We start from the raw sequence: 20,390 nt of genomic DNA on the forward strand, positions 1-20,390 counted from the left end.
CATATAGAGTGTTAGTTGGGAGACCGGAGGGAAAGAGACCTTTAGGGAGGCCGAGACGTAGATGGGAGGATAATATTAAAATGGATTTGAGGGAGGTGGGATATGATGATAGAGACTGGATTAATCTTGCACAGGATAGGGGCCGATGGCGGGCTTATGTGAGGGCGGCAATGAACCTTCGGGTTCCTTAAAAGCCATTTGTAAGTAAGTAAGTAAGTAAGTAGTAGTAGTAATAATAATAATAATAATAATAATAATAATAATAATAATAATAATAATAATAATAATAATAATGATTTATTTCAGCTGGCAGAGTTAAGGCCGTAAGGCCTTCTCTTCCACTCAACCAGCAAAAAGTGTATATACATATGCATGAACATCTATCTCAAAAATGAGATCTGTAGTGATAGTTACTATTAGAGAGAAGGAGTAATTTTATTGTACATTAAAGTCAATGTTTTAGTATTATATTTTTTTTTCTTTCGTGTGTTTTAATATTTCCTTTAAGAGTTGAAAAGTTTGAATTGGAAGATAGGTTGATTCTAGTTCCTACGTCATGAAATCATGCAACTCCGCCTCTATGTCTTCCTTACGCCTTAAAGATGTGTAAAGAGAATACTTTATTCGGGATATCTAAAAAAGACTGTAAAAAATTGTGAGGTTGTAAGGCAGGGCATTAGCAGGCGTTTGAGAGGGGGACAATAGAAAACAAAATATGTGAGAACAAATTAGTGAGAAATACGAACAACTGAATGAATACTCTTCCAAATTTAGCTATCATAATATAGGGGTGCAATTTGAAATTTCCAAGGAGATGGGGAGTTAGGGGACGAAACCTAAAATGCAATTAACACTAGTTTCAAACTTCCTCCTCAATATCTAAATTGAACGCCGTCACGGTGGTCTAGTGGCTAGAGCGCTGGAATTATAATCCTGTGCACCCGGGTTCGATCCCCGGTGTACTCTCGATTTGTAACATGTGTTGAGCAAGCCATGGTCCAGGTAGCACAGGGCATCCCAACAAATCTCCATCATCTCATATCATAGCGCGTGTAGTGTAGACCAGCTTCCTATGACGCATCCTGGGCAACGGCCCGTCGGTAAATTGATCTACGACTTCATGTAGGTGATTGACGTCAGTCAAATACCCGTTATTAATAAACAAACATATCGTCGTTGATTTTATGAAACCTCCTATGTGACAGTACAGGGCATAATTTTTCACGAGGAAGAAAAAAATAATTCAATATCAATAGGCGTGCCTAATTCGGCAGAAAACGTTGGTGAACATGAACATCAATGACATCAGTGTAGGCCTATTGATATTTAATTACCTTTTTCTTCCTCCTGAAAAATTATGCCCTATACTGTCATTTAGGAGGTTTCATAAAGCAACGACAATATCTAAATTGAAATGTTCTTGGTTCAATTTATATTTAATTGAAATAAGCAATTGTTTAGACTGGGAAGTTTAAATATGAAAGCCTTTTATAATCAATATATGTATGTATACATACATAACATACAGTACATACATAACATACAGTACGTACATACATACATACACACATACATACATACATACATACATACATACATACATACATACATACATACATACATACATACATACAGACATACAGACATACAGACATACAGACATACATACATACATACATACATACATACATACATACATACATACATACATACATACATACATACATACATACATACATACATCTAGACTGGGATGGCAAAGCATGATGTCACTTTTTGGCCATTTTCTGTTTTTCAGCTCAGTTGGTAGGTTTAATGAAGATCTATATACTGGCAAAGCATGATATGTCTAAGGTGAATAATTACAGTAATATTAAGTCCAGGCACTTCATGATATGTGAAATCTTTCAATTTTGTGAGGTGGCAGAATTTGATAAGTGTACATATCAAGTTTGATCCTAGATTTTGTAAGTGGCAAACATTGATATGTTGACATAACATATTTTGCCATCTGCTATTCAGGAAACTTTCCAAGTTAAAACGTGTGTATTGGCACTCTTATCAATGGAAGATAATGATTGACAGCTGTTTGAAATTTTAATTTACTATACAGTATAAATGATTACACTGGTTTATGGCGAGAATCAATGGCGTCTTCATATAAGACTTGATAATGCTTTGATGTGATATGCATAGTTTGAAATTAAAAAAAAGGCTCTTTAATAATACACAAAGCCCTGAACAATTGTGAAATAATGTAACTAGAGCAGGAATATTATAGTTGTGTGCTTCCTTCTCAACTCAGTGTAGTAAAATTTTAATAATGGATAAGAATTAGAAGACATGGAGGTCACAACAGATATAAAAAAAACAAACTATTATGGACTTGGAAGGAAAAATGATGGAAACACAATTAACGTGGCCAACTGCGATGGAGATGACTACAAGAAAGCAAGAATGTAATTTTATGGATTTGGAAGAAAATACGAAGGAAATCACAGTTAACGCGATTAATTACTAATGCATTTGCAGGTAAAGAATATGACCTATTTGAAGTGTCTTTCATAAATGATGAAAGTGACGAATGTGATTCAATTGCTAATAGTGACTGAAGCCCTGGAAATTCTATATCTGCGAAAGGGGGGAATTTTAACCCTAGGATGCATAACATGGGTCCATTGGACCCGGCAGAATGTTTAATAATTATTATATAATTAACTAATGCACATTGTGACTCTGCCCACTAGGTATGCTACTCTTGTTACTTCCTTGATGCACCTATAGAACATTGGTATTTTATTCGTTTATTTTATATATGTTTTTTATTCATGTTCATATATACTACACTTTTACATAACATGGGTCCAATAGACCCAGTGCATTAAATTGTTTTATTACTATAAGAATTATCTTAGTCTGCCATCTAAACAGAATCCTATGAACTGCAAGAACATATTTTCGTGAATTGGCAATATTGCAGCAGCTGGAATGTGAAATTTAGGACGATGGTGAGGAATATATATCTCCAGCAATTGATGACAATTCTCCTGATGAAGATGAAGTTTCTTCTGCAGAAGTGGACAGTAATGGTGTGAGAATGATGATGAAAGCTGGATGCCCATTTCACACCAGGTCGACAATCAAAACACATAGAGGAGAATATATTGCTCCTAGTGGGATGACATGGAGGACAGAAACTCCTGCTCAGAGTAAACTTCCTGCCCACAACACTGTAACATTTCTATCAGGTCCTTCATGGGGTATAGGAACTGCTACACTCAGAGGTGTCTGGGATTTATTTATCTCACAGTGTATTTTGGATGAAACTGTGAGATATATCAACTTAGAAGCAAAAAGGTTCTATCTACTGAAAGAAATAAAATGGCAAGAATTATCTATAGATGTAATGGTTGCTTTTTTGTAATTTTGTTGCATATGAGAGCAGACAAATCTTGAGATATTCCAATAAGAAAACTTTTTGTTGGTAAATTTTTCAATCCATTATATAGAGCAGCGGTCATCAGCACAATACGCCCTCGGGCTAGCGTCTCTTACCCGCAGAGAAGACACTGCACTATGGTGCATTCATAGCTGCTGGCGGGTATGCTCTCTACCTCTTCCTGTTGCATGACGGATCACAACACGTTGCTCCGCTTACCGCGATCACTGATATAGAGCTACAATGTCTGTGAATCGTTTTGAAGCTATGAGAAGATTTTTAATGTTCGATGATAAGAGAACACGGAAGGTTAGATTACAAACACATAAACTTGTTCTTATTTCTTATGTGTGGCAAATATTTACGGAACAGTGCAGAAAAGTAATGGTCCCACAACCAAATGTCACAATAGATGAACAGGTGGTTTCATTTAGAGGCCGTTGTAGTTTTGTACAATATATGCCAAAGAAGCCAGCAAAATACGAGATCAAAATAATGTGGATGTGTGAAGCAGAAACTGGTTATGCCATTCACGGGATTGTGTATTCAGGGGGACAAAAACCGGAGAACCGCCACAGAAGGATTTGGCTCTCAATATTGTGAAGTTTCTAAATCGCTGTGTACTTGGTACAGCCCGAAATATCAACCTGGACAATTATTTTATAAGTGTACTTTTGGCGCAATATATATTGGAGAAGAAAGTGACAATAAGTGGGATCAATTAGACAAAACAAGAGAGGCATTCCAAAAGAAATAAAATCCAATGCAAAACCGACCAGTGAACAAAAGTGTATTTGTATTTCACAAGGACATGACAATAGCTAGTTTTTGCCCAAAGAAAAACAAATACGCTATACTTCTAAGTACTATGACAATGATGTTCACGAACATCACCCAAAAAAGGAAACCGGAGCTTGTAAAATTCTACAGTCGCACTAAGGGTGGTGTTGATGTAATTGATCAGAAAGTGCATAATTATACTTGTAAAATGCAAACCAAATGCTGGCCCATGGAGCTTTGGTGTAACATTTTGGACGCAAATCCATTCATTCTGTATTGTACCCAGCACCCCATATACCATAAAGGATTTCTTACACAAGAGGAGACTATTCATCAAAGAGATGTCAATGAAAATGGTCCAACCATACATAATTAGAAGATTGTTCAATCCCCGTCTGCGTAAATCGATTTATATTGACGTGGAAAAGTTCATCACTAACCTAGGTAGTAGTGTGCGAAGTCGCAATAACAGTGGTGGCAACCATCAAAACAAGAAAAGGAGGTGTTTCATATGTCCTACAGCGACAGATAGAAATACCGAATCTATCTACTACAAGCGTACAAATAATGTTTGTCAGGAGCATAGTACATTCGTCGTGGCATCGTGGTCTAAGGCATCCTGCCTAAGGCTCGCGTTATGAAATGCGCTCTGGTTCGAGTTCTAATGGAGGAAGAAATTTTCTCATGAAATCTCGGCCAGTGTATGGGACCGGTGCACATCTAGCATCGTGATGCACTTGGGGAGCTACGATAGGTAGCGAAAATCCGGTTTCGCAAACCAGCTATAACGGCTGGGAGGATCATCGTACTAATCACATGATACCCCCTTTCTGGTTGGATGATAGTCGACCTCTGCTTTGGCATGTAAACGTGAGGCCGGCAACCGGTTGGTCGGTCTTGGCTCTTCATGGGCTATAACGCTATTGATTTACTTTACTTTACTACCAGTACAGTCGTGTGTAATAAGTGTAAAGTCTGTACTTGTGTAGTTATTCCTTATTGTTTCTTCTTCTTCTATCTCGTGTATACATTACATTAATATATTATATAATTAATATGTGTTTGCGTTGTAGCAAGAACTTATGTTCACTCGCTACTTACTTATAAAACTATACTATTTTCTTTGCTCAAAGATAAACCATTAGGAACCTACATTATTATCTTGTAGAAATAAATGAATATAATACATGTTTGTATATTCACATGTTACTTGGTTATAAAATGTTATATTATTTTCCACAATTAAAACTCCTAAATTCAAATTAGATTAAATAATAGATTAATATTATTCCATTTTTATGTCTAATTTCTCGTTAAATAGCATACGGGTCCAATGGATCCATGTTATGTAAATGTGTAGGAAAAGTAACTCATGCATCCTAGGGTTAATTTATTACCAACATATGATACACACGCGAAAGCTATAATGAGCAAGAAAGACATTTCCAATGTAAATCCTTAAACATTGCAGGTAATGGATAGTGAGAAAACACAGAGGCAGATAATAACAACAAGAGAACTTCCAATCAATTCAACAGGGATTGAATACACTAAGAAACAGAGTATAATTTTGACAGGAGAAGATTCAATAAATTTTAGAGGAAATGAAGAAACTCAGGAACAGGTGATAATAACAAGAGGAGATCCAATCAATTCTACAGTAAAGAAAGAAACTCAAGGGCAGGATAATGACAAAAGAAGATCCAATAAATTATATAAGAAAGTGAGAGAGTAAAACAAAGAAAACATTCAAAGACAGAAGAAGAGAAAATTAAGAAGGAATGTGGGACGGAGTATATTACGAGAAAAGGTGAAATAGTTCCTGCTAAAACTTTTGGACCTCTGGTCGGCCTGGTTGGCGCAGTTGGTATAGCCCTGGCCTTCTATGCCCGAGGTTGAGGGTTGGATCCCAGCCCAGTCGATGGCATTTAAGTGTGCTTAAATGCGACAAGCTCATGTCAGCAGATTTACTGGCATGTAAAAGAACTCCTGTGGGACAAAATTCCGGCACACCAGCGACGCTGATATTACCTCGGTAATTGAAAGCGCCGTTAAATAAAACATAACATTAACATTTAGACCTCTGGTTTAATGCTATAGAAGAATGTACCGTACATCACTTTCTCAAGAAAAACAACCTCATATTCAGAATTTTAAAGAAATCTGAAAAATACTTTCAAAACGTATTATCCAAAACGAAACTTATAGCAAAAATAGAGGAGAAAATATTATCCAGCATACATGAAAAATTATTGTAAATTATTCACTGAAAAATTGCATGGAATGAAACAACTCAACTGTTAAAAAAAAGTGTTTTCACATATTCATGGCCTGTAATCGAGAGATCAGATTAATAATCTTATACACAAGAAGAAGCTTTCTCCATGTAGATATGTTACACCTGACTGTAGAGGAAAGTATGATCCAGAAACTAAAAACATGACAGCCATTATACGCGAAAACGTAGTCAGAGACTATAAAGAGCCTTGCTGTGCCTCTGACCCCTACTCATACTGGTGAGGATTACTATGACCTCTACAGATAATTGAAAACTTCACATATTGCAGCTGTACTTCATGGTGAAACATCAGAGGACACTGACCAGTAGAAACAAACCAGAAATAGTGAAAAAACGTCAGGTGATTGTAATTCAACTCCTGCCTTATTTTCTAAACAAAACTATTTTTCTTTAAATTAATAATTAATATAGTTCTGAGTTAATTTCTTGTGCACTCAAAAGAAAACAATTTATTTAATATTACGATTACAGTTGTTTCAATTAATAATAATAATAATAATAATAATAATAATAATAATAATAATAATAATAATAATAATAATAATAATGTACAAACATCGTTCCTTTCCGCAGAGTTGATGAAGGAAATAGGCCTATACTATTTTATATAAAATTGAAAGTTCTGCCAATTTCTGATTTGTCTTTTTTATTTACATTAAAATAATCAGGCAAAAGATGATATATCGGAAAATTTCAAATTTCAAAGTGTCGATTGAAATAAATATCGAATCCAAATTTAAATTCAACATCTCGAGGAAATTATCTATTGAAATACTACTATCTTAGTTTCCCATATTAATTGCAAGTATTTTTAAATTAAACTCAAAAGTTTAAAATTGCTCTCCTGTAAATGTATGAAAAGTGCACATATCATGTTTTGCCATCCCAGTCTAGACATATATCACTGCTGCATGCATTTTTAATTTGCTGCATGCATTTTTTAATTTGCTGCATGCAATCTGTTCTTCGTGTGTTCCTTCGCGATAGTCTTTTTGGTTACATGGTTACCAAGGAGATTATATTATATGAATATCGAACAGTACAGTTCAAACGAACTGGATGTAATCACGAATTTCCCCTCATATTTTGCGCCGTTGTCACATGTGTTTCTGTGAACTTAAATCAGCACTAAATTAAAGTGACTTCAACTAGGATCAAGTCATAAAACAAAAATAAGAGTCGGAACTCAGTTCATTTTCTGATATTCGATCAAAAGCGAAATCCAGTTACTGGTATTTATGCAGCCAGGTCTTAAACAAAGTTCAAAATTTGTAGAAGTGACCTGAATCCATTTATTCTATTAAAAAACAAAGTTATGTTTTGAGAACGACTCTAAACATCGTGCTGCAACGCTGTGAGAAATCAAGACCAACGGTACAGTGTGAAGTTGTCATGCAAGATTCGTGGTGAAGGTCACACTGTGAAAATTGATGAATCGAAGCCGGTGGGAAAATGAAGTACCATAAAGGGAAACGAGTTTAAAGCCAATGGGTTAACTACAGAGTGGAAGTAAAATAACCCTGGAGATTTTCAGAGCGAATAGCTCATGTTGTATATAAAAGAAAAAAAATGTAATACTATATTGGTGGAAAGTTAATAATTTTCTAAGAAAAAAATGTTTCCCCCCCCCAAATTTTTAACACACTTTATTCGGTAACTATTGCAAGTAGGGTCGTGATTTTTATCCATATCGACAGAAAATCTAATAAACAATCATTTATCCTTCTGGTGTATTTCAATAATGTGGACGGTTTTCGTGTAAATTTAATTTTGAAACCACTAATTTCAAGCCACTGATCGATACTAGCAGTTTGCAACGTTGTTGCCAGAGAGGCAATTCACGTAGGCTGAGTTCGTTGACCTCTTAGTCGTCTCTAACATATATATTACGAGAAGAAAGGGGACGTGGTTGCCAGACTGCTGGAACTTCTAACTTTATATTCTAATTAACCGTGCATTTAATCACAAAACGTAATATAAGTTTTCTAATCATTTACGTGTACCCTATCGTCCCTTTCAATCTGCCACTTTCTATAATGGAGTCGACCGTAATATCAATAGTTATTTAGGTTCAGGGAAAATATTCGCCTATCATTCGCTGATCTACTGGTATCTATTTATCCGTCTGTCTGTATGTCTACTCGTCCATCCACACATCCATCCATCCATCCATCCATCCATCCATCCATCCATCCATCCATCCATTTATTTATTTATTTATTTATTTATTCATTTATTTATTTATTTATTTATTTATTTATTTACCGTATTTATTTATTTAAAGAACAAGGGAAGTGCAAGGAGAACAAGGAGAATACAAAAAGGACAAGGGAAATACAAAGAGAACAAGGGAAATAAAATAAGAACGAAAGGAATACAAAGAGAAGAAAAAGAAAACAAAGAAAAGACAAGGAGAACAGGGGAAGACATTGTGAACACGTGGAAGAGAAGGGGAACAATAAGAATACATGGATAAAAAGGGAAATACAAGGAGAACAATAGAAATATGAGAAGAAATGTAAGACAAGAAAAAAAGGGAATACACGGATAACAAAGGGAATGCAAAGAGAACGAATGGAAAACAAGAATAAGAGGAATACACGGATAACAAGAGCAATACAAGAACGACAAGAGCATTACAAGAAGAACAACAGGAAGAGAAGGAAAACAAGTGAAGGTAAGCAAAATAAGGGGAATACGAGAAGAATAATGGCGAGAAGTTGAATTTTTATGTAACTTATTTTCCAAGCCACCTACAGTACCTACTGGGAAGAAATTCGTAGTTTTAGGCCAAAAATTGTACCACTTTGAGTGTTCTCTAAATATCCCATGGGTACTCGTATCACTACTTAATAAACTCTACCTTAGACCCATAGGTCCATGGGGGGGGGGCAAAGCAAAACCATAGAATTCCCATATAACGGGGGTTATGGGGGACATTATTTACCTCCTCTCCCCGTTATAGCTTGACCGTTGTACAGTATATGGGAATATGATTATTCAAGAAAGGTATTTTGGGGGGGGGGGGCTTGTTTATTACAGTGTTACATCCATATCCGCGATGTTTCCGACCGAATTGTATAGGGCTTGAACTGTAGGTCTACTGTACAGAAACATATACATACATACATGAATAAAACTACGTAAGTGCTAACAGAAACTTTTTTATATGGAGCTTGCTTTCCTGAAGATATCATATTATGAAATGTAAACTCTAATTATTTTATTTTATTTCGTCTTTAAGTTTACACATTACACCGGGATCACTTTTCTTTTTTCTGCATTGTTGTGCACTACGTTATTCATATCTCCAAATGGCGGCCTGAACACCTGCAGACTTCTAACACTTGAGTAGGGCCTACAGGCTGTTACGAAAGAAACGTCACAGCGCTTCCATTCCTCAAATGAGGTATAGAAATTCTTATACATTAAGAAATTTAAAATAAATATTATAGTCCAGACACATGATCTGAAGACATTAATTCATCAATTTAAGCACAAAAACTTAATCATAAACAGCACAAAAACTTAATCATAAACAAAAGCAAAAGAGATTTTTTTTAATTCAATATTTTCTGAATCATTTCGAGGGAAAAATTGTTCCGGGGCCAGGCATCGAACCCGGGACCTTTGGTTAAACGTACCAACGCTCTACCAACTGAGCTACCCGGGAACTCTACCAGATACCGATCCTATTTTCCCCTCTATATTCACAGAGCTCAAAGTGAGCTGACAACCGTCAAGCAACCAACATTGAGTGCACACTAACTCTGTGTGACTTAAATTGTGGTTTTCTATTAACGAACAGTTACGTGTATTATGCAATCAAGCTTTCAGGTATGACTCCCTGTGAAGTTAATTTGAATAATTTCGAGGGAAAATTCTTATGCGGAACGATTGTCAGTTTATTTCCAACAAGATTCCGCCACTGCTCATACAGCTACCATGTCAATGAGGGAATTGAGGCGTATTTTCGGTACGAGACTAAGCAGTAATAATTTGAGGCCTCCACGAAGCCCAGATATAACACTCTGTGACTTTTATTTATGGGGAACACTAAAAGGTAGGGTTTATAGGAAAAATCCTCATTCTATAGATGAGAATAAATCCAAGCTATCAATAACGTGGAACTTCAGAGTGTTGTTCATTCGTTTATCAGAAGATATCAGTTGTGTGTGGCGGCAAACGGGGGCCATTTTCAGCAACGACTGTGAGCATGTTAAGTCCAAATTATTGAACATTTATTGTTAGTGCTGTTATATACAGTGCAGGATGATTCAAAAGTCTCTTGACATTTTCCTGATATCGCTAATTCATGGATTTCTTTTATATATAATTGGAAAGAACGCTCACCATACAAGAAAGAATAGCAGTCGTTTCAGCTCGACTACGTGGAATAACCTACGAATAGGTCCAGCAAGATTTTGAGAGAAGATTCAGGAAACCGGGACCTAGCAGGCAAGCTATCAGAGATCTGGTAAACAAATTCCAACGAACTGGCAATTTTGCAGATGAGGAGCGTTCGGGGAGACCGGCTACAACACCACATAACAGTGCTAGCCATACAGGATGCCGTCACACGGAGTCCCACCGCTTCTACCAGGAGCAGGGAACTTTATGTTTCACAAAGCACTGTATGGCGTATCTTACGCTATACGCCGTATCACATCCAGATAATGCACAAGCTTGAACCTGAGGATTTTGCAGCTCTACAAGCAATGTGTTTTGACTTGTTAGATGCAGTCGAGAATGAAAACCTGATGAACAATGTGCTATTCAGTGATGAAGGGCCGTTTATGTTCTCTGCGTGAACAATTACAGGGAATACCTACCTTGACATGCTACAACACTTCTTGGTAACCCCGCTGGAACAGGATGGAATAACAGACACCGTTGTTTTCCAGCAAGATGGCGCACCACCCCATTTTGCCTTAATTGTAAGAGAATACCTCAATGAACACTTTCCCAATAGGTGGACAGGTCGTGGCTCACCGAGAATTCGGTCGTCTCGCTCTCCAAACCTGACGCCCTTAGACTTTTTCGCCTGGGGGTTCATTAAGTCTAAGGTGTATCGATTACGGGTCGACACCCTATAGGAATTACGACAGCGAATAACTGCAGCAGCAGACGGGATCACGCATGCTATGCTGAACAAAATGTTCCGGTCTATGGAAGAAAGATGGAGGCTCTGCCTAGACGTAGAGAGCAACCACAATGAAATGCACTAAATGTAGTCTTTGGTATAGTATGTTTCAGAAGTACAGGAACTTTTGCAATTGCATGCCCTTTTCCATAAAATGTCAAGAGACTTTTGAATCACTCAGTACAGTATTGGAGAAGCGCCGGAGAAATGGTTATGCGCTCGACGAAAACCTCGCAGGGTGCGGCCGACGGCCGGCCGCTCTTTTCCGGGACGTATGATAATAATAGCTCTATATATGAACAAATGTTTCAACTATATTAATGAAAGCTTATCCATATTCATATGTACTGCAATATAGCTAATACTTAGAAGATGTATGCAAAATTTTTTAACTAGTATTAACCACTTCCGAAAGAACGGGACGTACGGTTCTAATAATATTAAATAGAAAATGTGTATATAAATACTTACAATTGTATCTACAGAAATACCTAATTTTAAGTTCAAAACCGAAAATGTAACTTCGTCCATTTCAAAAACCAAGTTGTCTTAATAGTTTCGTATCAAATTAGTGAAGTGTACACAAAATGGGGTTTCAGTTACTTGAAAGAAAAAATCTTAAGGAACACTACGACTGAGTTTTGAAATTTTTACAATTTTAATCCTATTTATTTCGTTTTTTAACTCTTTGTTAGATACATTAAGAATAAGGTGTGTACAAATTTTCAGCTCAATCGGACTATTAGTTTCTAAGTTAACTGTATTTTAGTTACGCAAATTAGTGACGTAATCAAAATGTTTCATGTGCATTACATTTAAATACAGTAAGTTCAAATTTTTTTGATAACGACTCTGATTCACTGGAAATATTTTGGCGCTGAGAAATCCATGACATCTAGGCTAGTTTAGGCACAATAAATTTTTGAAAACCAGGCATTTATTATTCATGTTTTTGATTTACATAATAATTTTAGCTCCTAATTTTCAAGATGCTTATGATTTCTCAACGTTAGGTCTAAGAAAACATATGACTGGACATTTACCAATTTTTCATTGTATTTCGTTAAAACTACATGCGAATGGAACATTTTGAAAATAAAAAATGTAGCTTCGAGAAACGGGCAAATTCGTGAAAAGAGACACAATAGTTCCACATGGAGCAGGCTTATATAACAATCGCTTCTGGACATCTGAGAAGATGTAGAGGCACTATCAACTTCGTACAAAAAAGGAAAATTGATTTTTGACTATTTTCTGTAAAAAAAAAACACAGCCCTAGTGTCTCTTAAGAGGAAGTACAGCTTATAACTCGCCTATCCTTATAGATTAACAAATTTGCATGAATTTTCGGAAGTTACGTCCTTTATTACCAAACGGTAAAACACGATCCAAACATAAGGATGTATAGACTAAATTAACATAAAATGATGTATACAGTATATTTATCATTTATCTGCATTTGTGTGTAACGTAAGTAAAATAAGTTACCTTAATTTTTTCTCTGAAATGTAACGTCATTGCACCAGGCCCAGTGCTCTTGTTGGAAGTCATTCTTTGTCCTCTGAAACAATTTTTTTTTTATAATGTAACACAATTTTAACAGCATTTAATGCATCAAATTTGTGAAGGTAATGCATGTTAAGAAATATTTAAGTCTCTTTTAGAGATAGATTCACATTTCCTGCAAAAAGTCATTTCTTATCTGATCTGTTGCTTTATTGCTTAGTCAACTGTCCGAAGACTGATTTGAACCTCATAAGTGACACCAATAAGGCATCACTCATGAGGCAACTAAGCCAGGAGATAATGAAGTAGGGTGGCGAGTTCCTTTGCCCATCCAATGCACACATCGCTGTAGAGCGGCGGTGTCCAAACTGGATATCGTGATTACATCGTGTCGCTCTACAAACTCTCTGTCCTTACGAGCAGGAACAGAATGTTTCGTACAGAATGGGAAGAGGAATTTATTCGCTGTTCTGTCGGAGAAAATGTAATATGTTGCTTTGCTCAACGGTTCAATTAGTAGTAGTATATAGAGGCGACATTACAGGGCATTACGCTGGAGACACAGGCATATAACAGGTATTGTTATTATTATTATTATTATTATTATTATTATTATTATTTATCAGCAAGTGTTACCATAATTCTTATATACATAACTGAATATATAGGCCTACATCTTCCCTTGAGGGATAAAATAATTACTACGCTATATATCCATTTCAATTTCTTTCTTAATCTGTTGATGACTATTATCAATTATTTATTGTAATAATAATAATAATAATAATAATAATAATAATAACAATAATAATGATAATAATTATTGTAAGAGGAAAATGTAGATGTGTTTAGTTACATGTAATTCTAAGTGTTAAACAATTACAATTTACTGTTAAAATAAGATAATTTGGATCAAAGAAATGATTAACATAATGAAGGAAAATTGGTATATTAAAAATAAAAATTATATTCGACAAAACTAATATTTGAAGAATGATCATATTCTAGAGATGAAAACCAATGTCTTTTTCACAATCTGATTTTGAAAGTAGTCGATGCTTGACAGTCCTTTTACATTATGTACACAAAAATACGCTATTTTCACCATTTATACTGTCATAAAGAAAGTAGGCTTACATTGACCAAACGTTTAATACATTACTATACACCATTTATAAATTAAGTTCTGTAAACCACAATTAGATTGACCCAGCGCGTGTTACTTTGGCCTACACACGATAAGGGGTTTATACAATTTTTGCACTGCGAGTTTCACCCACATCATTTATTTCTACGCGCCATACGATAATCGGCTATTTTAAGAATAACTCCCGCTATCAGGTTTGTCTATAACGGCCTTTGTTGAACACCTGTGAAGTTCATGGCGTTTGTTGTTGTGGAAAGAGTAAATTAATATTGTGTAAACTTCCTCCTTAACAATGAATACCGGTGAATGAAAAAATCAAGTAACTGTATTTTTTAAGCTCGAAGTATTCGCACACAAGATAATATGTAAACAATATTTGATTCCCCATGTTGAATCTTTCGTACACTACAGTACTTTAACACTTGAATATAAATAATTGATTGAATGGCGATCTTACTCGTGTTAATTATGTAAGCATATGTGCTTACACATACAACCCAAAAACCAAAAACTCAACACACTAGAACAATATGAAATATACAGACACACTAAAACACACCCTAATCAAATTCTCAACACACAGATCAATTTCAGAACACACATACTATTTGACACAACTCTTCATCACACGAACGCACTCATACAACAGGCAGCGAAGTTGAGATAGCGCCGAGATCTAGTAGGCTCTGAGGATGGTGTCAAGTAACACCGAAACAGCTGTAAGTCACACATGCTTACATAATTAACACGAGTACTGTTCTCCAACCAGGAGATCAACCGTGAAAGGAATGTGCTTACTATTGCATCATCTATTGGAGCGAAGTAGATAGATAATATTACCGTTATAACGTCAGTTTGAAAACCATGCGCTCTCCTGCATATATTATTTCCTGTATGGAGGGATTAAAAGACCAGGAGATTAACAGTGATCTAATTTTGTAACTAGGGTAGTATAAATATGTGTTTATCAATGTTATCATTTGTGCTGTGAGAGCTAACAAATAGAGATACGAGTACCCACGTATGTGACCTTATGACATCTTATGACATCAACATTCATTCACAGCATTACCCCGCTTCGTCTCATTCTCCAAGGACTTTCTCGTGGTTGGAGTACAGTAAGATCGCCATTTAATCAATTATTAATATTTGATTATTGTAAAACCGATTGGCAGAATTTTCTATCTAAAAATAAATAGCACCTATTCACGTGGATAGGGGGGGGGGCTACATTGGCCCAGGCCAAAGTAATACCTAGCGCTAAATTTTCTTTCGTTGTAACTGTTTGCAGGCCATGTCAGATCATTGAAATTTAAATGGCCATCATTGGCTGTTGGAAACTTCGTGTAACTCGGAAAAGCCAGTTATATCCAGCTGTTATCACGTAAATGGAATTTATGCTGACTATATGCATGCAAGTGTTACTTTCCGGTATTGGGTATGCCCCAAAAGATAAACATTTTATTTTACCAGTGGCGAAGAAAATACCCCCTCCACAAACAATTGAAGAGGGGTTTTCTAAGTCTTCGAGGCGTCAACTTAAAGGGTACACGGGAAAAACGATCAAGGTCCATCAAAAATCGAAATTGAGTTAATAATGTCATCTTAGGCCGGGTGCACACACAATCAGACGCGACGGGACGGGAAGCTACGTTTTGCTTTACAACGCCTAGCGACAGCTTAAAACTGTCTGCTCGCGACAACTGATTTGCTGGCTGTGTGAGTTTGAAAAACTGGCTTAGGCTAGAAAATGGCGTCAATAGAAGAGGACTGTCTATATGAAAAATTCTATTGTATTTGGTTATTATTTCCTAAGGACGTTTAATATGCCCAAAAATCTATATGATTGAAAGAGTCTTAAAATTAAATACTACTAATGTATTGCACAAACGTCATTTTGTATATAGATGTAGATTCATTTTCCGGGCTGAGAGGCCGTCGTCTATAAAACCAACTAATAGATAGTTAAACCAACTAATAGACCACGGCCTCTCAGCCCGGAAAATGAATCTACATCTATAGACTCCGGCCGTGAAAGCCTACACTGCAAGGTCATTTTGTATGTTTATGACTACTGCACGACTCACAATAAAGAAAAATAATATATTAAATCAATAATGAGTGACAGTGTAGAGCAGATAATTAGGCTTACTACAAATTACACTGGTCAACAATCATATTGCGCCAGACATAAAACTAACAAATTCTTACTAATTTCGACCTCCTGAATTCAAAAATAACAAGCACTTCGGGTTTTCCAGATATACAATATAATTCATTTTCTTTGCATTTTATTTAAGAAATCATCGCATTTCGTGTGTAACTATTTTGTTTTACAAATGTGAAGACTCATTATGTGAAAAAAATATATATATTAGTAAAGGGTGGTTCAAAAAGAGAACCGGGTTTGATATATCAAATTGAGAAGTTTATTTCTACAATAAACAGAAACAAAATACATAAACATGTTCATATAACCTTCCGATTTCATGTATGAAACATGATGTCGGGCATATGACCTCCTCTGCTGCGCTGGCATGCAAGAACTCTGTCCATGAAATTCACTATGACTGCACGACAAGTTTCCACTTCCATTTCGCCGATAACTCGTCCAATTTCCTCCTTCAAGTCATGGATGTTTCGGGATTTATTGGCATACACCAATGATTTAAGATGACCCCAAAGAAAAAAGTCACAAGGAGTTAAGTCACATGACCTTGGTGGCCATTGATGATCAGCATTGCGCGAAATGAGGCGATCCGGGAACTGCTAATGGATCAACTGAATTTTGTAGGGATGGTAATTAAGATCATACCGGAGAATTCTCCATACTGAAGCCCAACTGTTGGGAACGTCGACGAATTGATTTCATTGGGCTAACAGCCACACTGTTACGAACCACCGCAATGTTCTGCTCAGATCGGCCAGAACGACGACGCCCAGGACTTTTATGGTTTACTGTTGAACCCGCCTCAAAGAACATTTTCATAAGTCTGCGAAGTGTTGATTCATTCGGTGCTTCATTACGCCCTATAATCGCGCGAAGTCGCCTGACAGTTGCAGCATAACTTTCTCCATTGTGATAAAACGTTTTCACGATTAACACACGTTACGCACAAGTGAACTACTCCATTGTTGGGGTAAAAACATGTTGGAGTTGTTCATCTCGCCACGCATCTCGCCGTGTGGCGATTAGGAAACAAACCAACGATATATAATGGGTAAAAACATGCTGGAGTAGTTCATCTCGCTATGCATATCGCCGCACATCTCGCCGTTCAGCGGGAATCAAACTGGTTTGATTTTCAAGATGCAGCTGCCTGAAACTAGCGTTCTGATTGGTCGGTTGTCGCAACGGAACGTCATGATTCTCTCCATTCGTCCTCTCAATGTAAATGCTCAGTTGTGATACTGCTGGCCGTGTACATTGTTATTTATTAATAACAAATATTGCCGTGTAGATTTACAGCCATGGATAAGGAGGAAGTAATAAGGAAATAAGTCGTACCAAAACTTGACAAGTGTTAATGTAAATGAGATAAATAAAGACTTTCAGTGGCAGTAATTAGTTCATTTTCTGTTAAATTGTTGGGCAGTTTCTTTTCTTATTTTTTTTTAATTTTGCAGTTCTTAATTGCTTATTATATTACAGTATGTTCATTTTTAAAGCCATTATTATTATTATTATTATTATTATTATTATTATTATTATTATTATTATTATTATTACGTTTTCAGAACAAAAAGTGTTTATACCGACGTCAAACTTTTGTACAATATTTTGAAAGAATATGTGTTTCTTATTGTGATTGACAGTGAAAGATTTTTGCTAATAATAAGTAATAAATTTTGATAATAGTACATTATTATATACTGTATAATTATTAATTACCTGAGAGTCACTAACGACCTCTCTTCAGCACTGATTGGTTGTTTATGTATGTTAGTGCACACTTTTTGGATTTTAGATTCTATTAGCATCAAGATGTAATTGAACGTTGACAGAGACATTCTTAAATATTCGTAAAATCTATCTGAAAATGCCTTAAGCTGCTGATATAATTTACAGAATTCACCAAGTTTAGTGCGTTCCTTATTGATTGGATGCACGCTGTATTTTCTTCTTCTGTTGGAAAGTAACCACCACTTCATTGCAGTACTCGTAGATAAATCGCCATCACTGTCAGAATTTGTAAACATTTTTAAGTACTAATAGGTACGACCAATAAATTTATTAGTGTTTACCACGTTGTGTTCGTGGAGAATCTCACATCTGTACTCATTGTCCGCGTAACGGCGAGAATCATGGCGAGGTGAATTGCTTCACTATGTTCTGCTGAGGCGAGATGCGAGATGCACGGCGAGGTGAACGGCGAGATGCGCTACTCGGAGAGGCGAGATGAACAACTCCAACATATTTTTACACTTAGACACAGAATGCGAGAATGCAAGAAATTCAAACTGAGTCACCAATCCGAATGTTCCTGGAAATAGAAACTAAACAAAACAATGTCACCAACCGACAAACGAAAATTTACTAGCCGTTTCAAAACCGGCGCTCTTTTTGAACCACCCTATATAAGTAGGCCACCATGTAAGAAGCACTTGTAGAAACGAAAATTATTTTATTGCCCTTTTACGAGTCTATTTGGAGGAGGTGAAACAGGTTCGCGGTATGAATTCGCTTGAGTTTACCTGATTTTACTTGAGATGTGTGTTTTCTTTCACTGAGCTTTAATTACATTATTGTAGTTTATATTTTGCAGTAGACCACCCTGTCAAAACCACTTCTAGAAGCGGAAATTGTTTTATTGTCCTTTTCGGTTCCATTTGGAGGAGAAGAAACAGGTTCGCCTTATGAAATCGCTTCAGTTTACCAGGAGAATTCCGTGGTGTTAGTATTCTGTCTAAGACGTGTATTTCTTTAAAGTGTGCTTTAATGATAATATTCAAAGTACAAATGGATTTGAAGGTTGTAGCATTGCTTTTTGGAATGCAATTAGGCTACACAAAATTTTGCTGCTTTCTGTGCGAATGGGACAGTCGCGCATTATAAAATAAAACAACGAACACTAGAGCCAGAGAAAAAAAAAATAATACATCAACCCCTTGTACCTCAAAGCAAAGTAATTTTACCCCTTTACACATTAAGTTAGGGTTAATGAAGAATTTTGTTAAAGGGATGAATCATAAATCTGAAGCATTTAAACATATCCAGGAAAAATTTGCTGCTATTAATGATTGAAAAATAAAAGAGGGAGTTCTGAATGGACCACAATTAGAGAAATAATGAAGGACAATCACTTCGAATCTTTGTTGGAAGGAAAAGTGAGAGCCGTCTGGATTGCATTCAAGGAAGTTGTATTAAATTTTCTGGGTAACTGTAGAAGTGATAACTATAAAGAACTAATAAATAATTTACTGTTGGCGTATGAAATTAAGGGTTGTAACATGTCCCTGAAAATTCACTTCCTTCACTCCCATTTTGACTTTTTTCCCCGAGAATTGTGGCGATTTCAGTGATGAGCATGGTGAGCGTTTTCATCAAGAAATTTTAACTATGGAAAAATGCTAGCAGACTATTGTTGGACTTTAACTGTTGATGTACCTGATGCCTAGTGTAAAATAAAATGCAGAAAAAGAAAGCTGTAATCTTCTGAACAGTGAATATTTAACCTTATTATCATTATATAAAGCAATATTTTGAATGGATATAAATTCGAAAATTTCTCAAAAACCGTAACTAACAACTATTGTTTATTGTCATATTCGTATTCAGGAGGCTCAAATTATATAGGAAACATGTATCACATGCCCAGCGCAAAAAAAAAGTTAAAATTTGTTACGCAGTGTTGTTGTTATTATTATTATTATTATTATTATTATTATTATTATTATTATTATTAATTATTATTCACCTGGTGCTTTCATCTTACTTGCAATTTTTCAGATTCTTTTTAGAAACCACATTATTGTCGTGATATTGTTTCAAAGACTACAGAACGTATCTTTCCTATACTAAAACAACTAATTTATCCGCATCCAGCTCCATTATCAATAATGTGCACTACACAAC

This window comes from Periplaneta americana, chromosome 1 (assembly GCF_040183065.1).
Source record: "Periplaneta americana isolate PAMFEO1 chromosome 1, P.americana_PAMFEO1_priV1, whole genome shotgun sequence".
NCBI classification, from domain to species: domain Eukaryota; kingdom Metazoa; phylum Arthropoda; class Insecta; order Blattodea; family Blattidae; genus Periplaneta; species Periplaneta americana.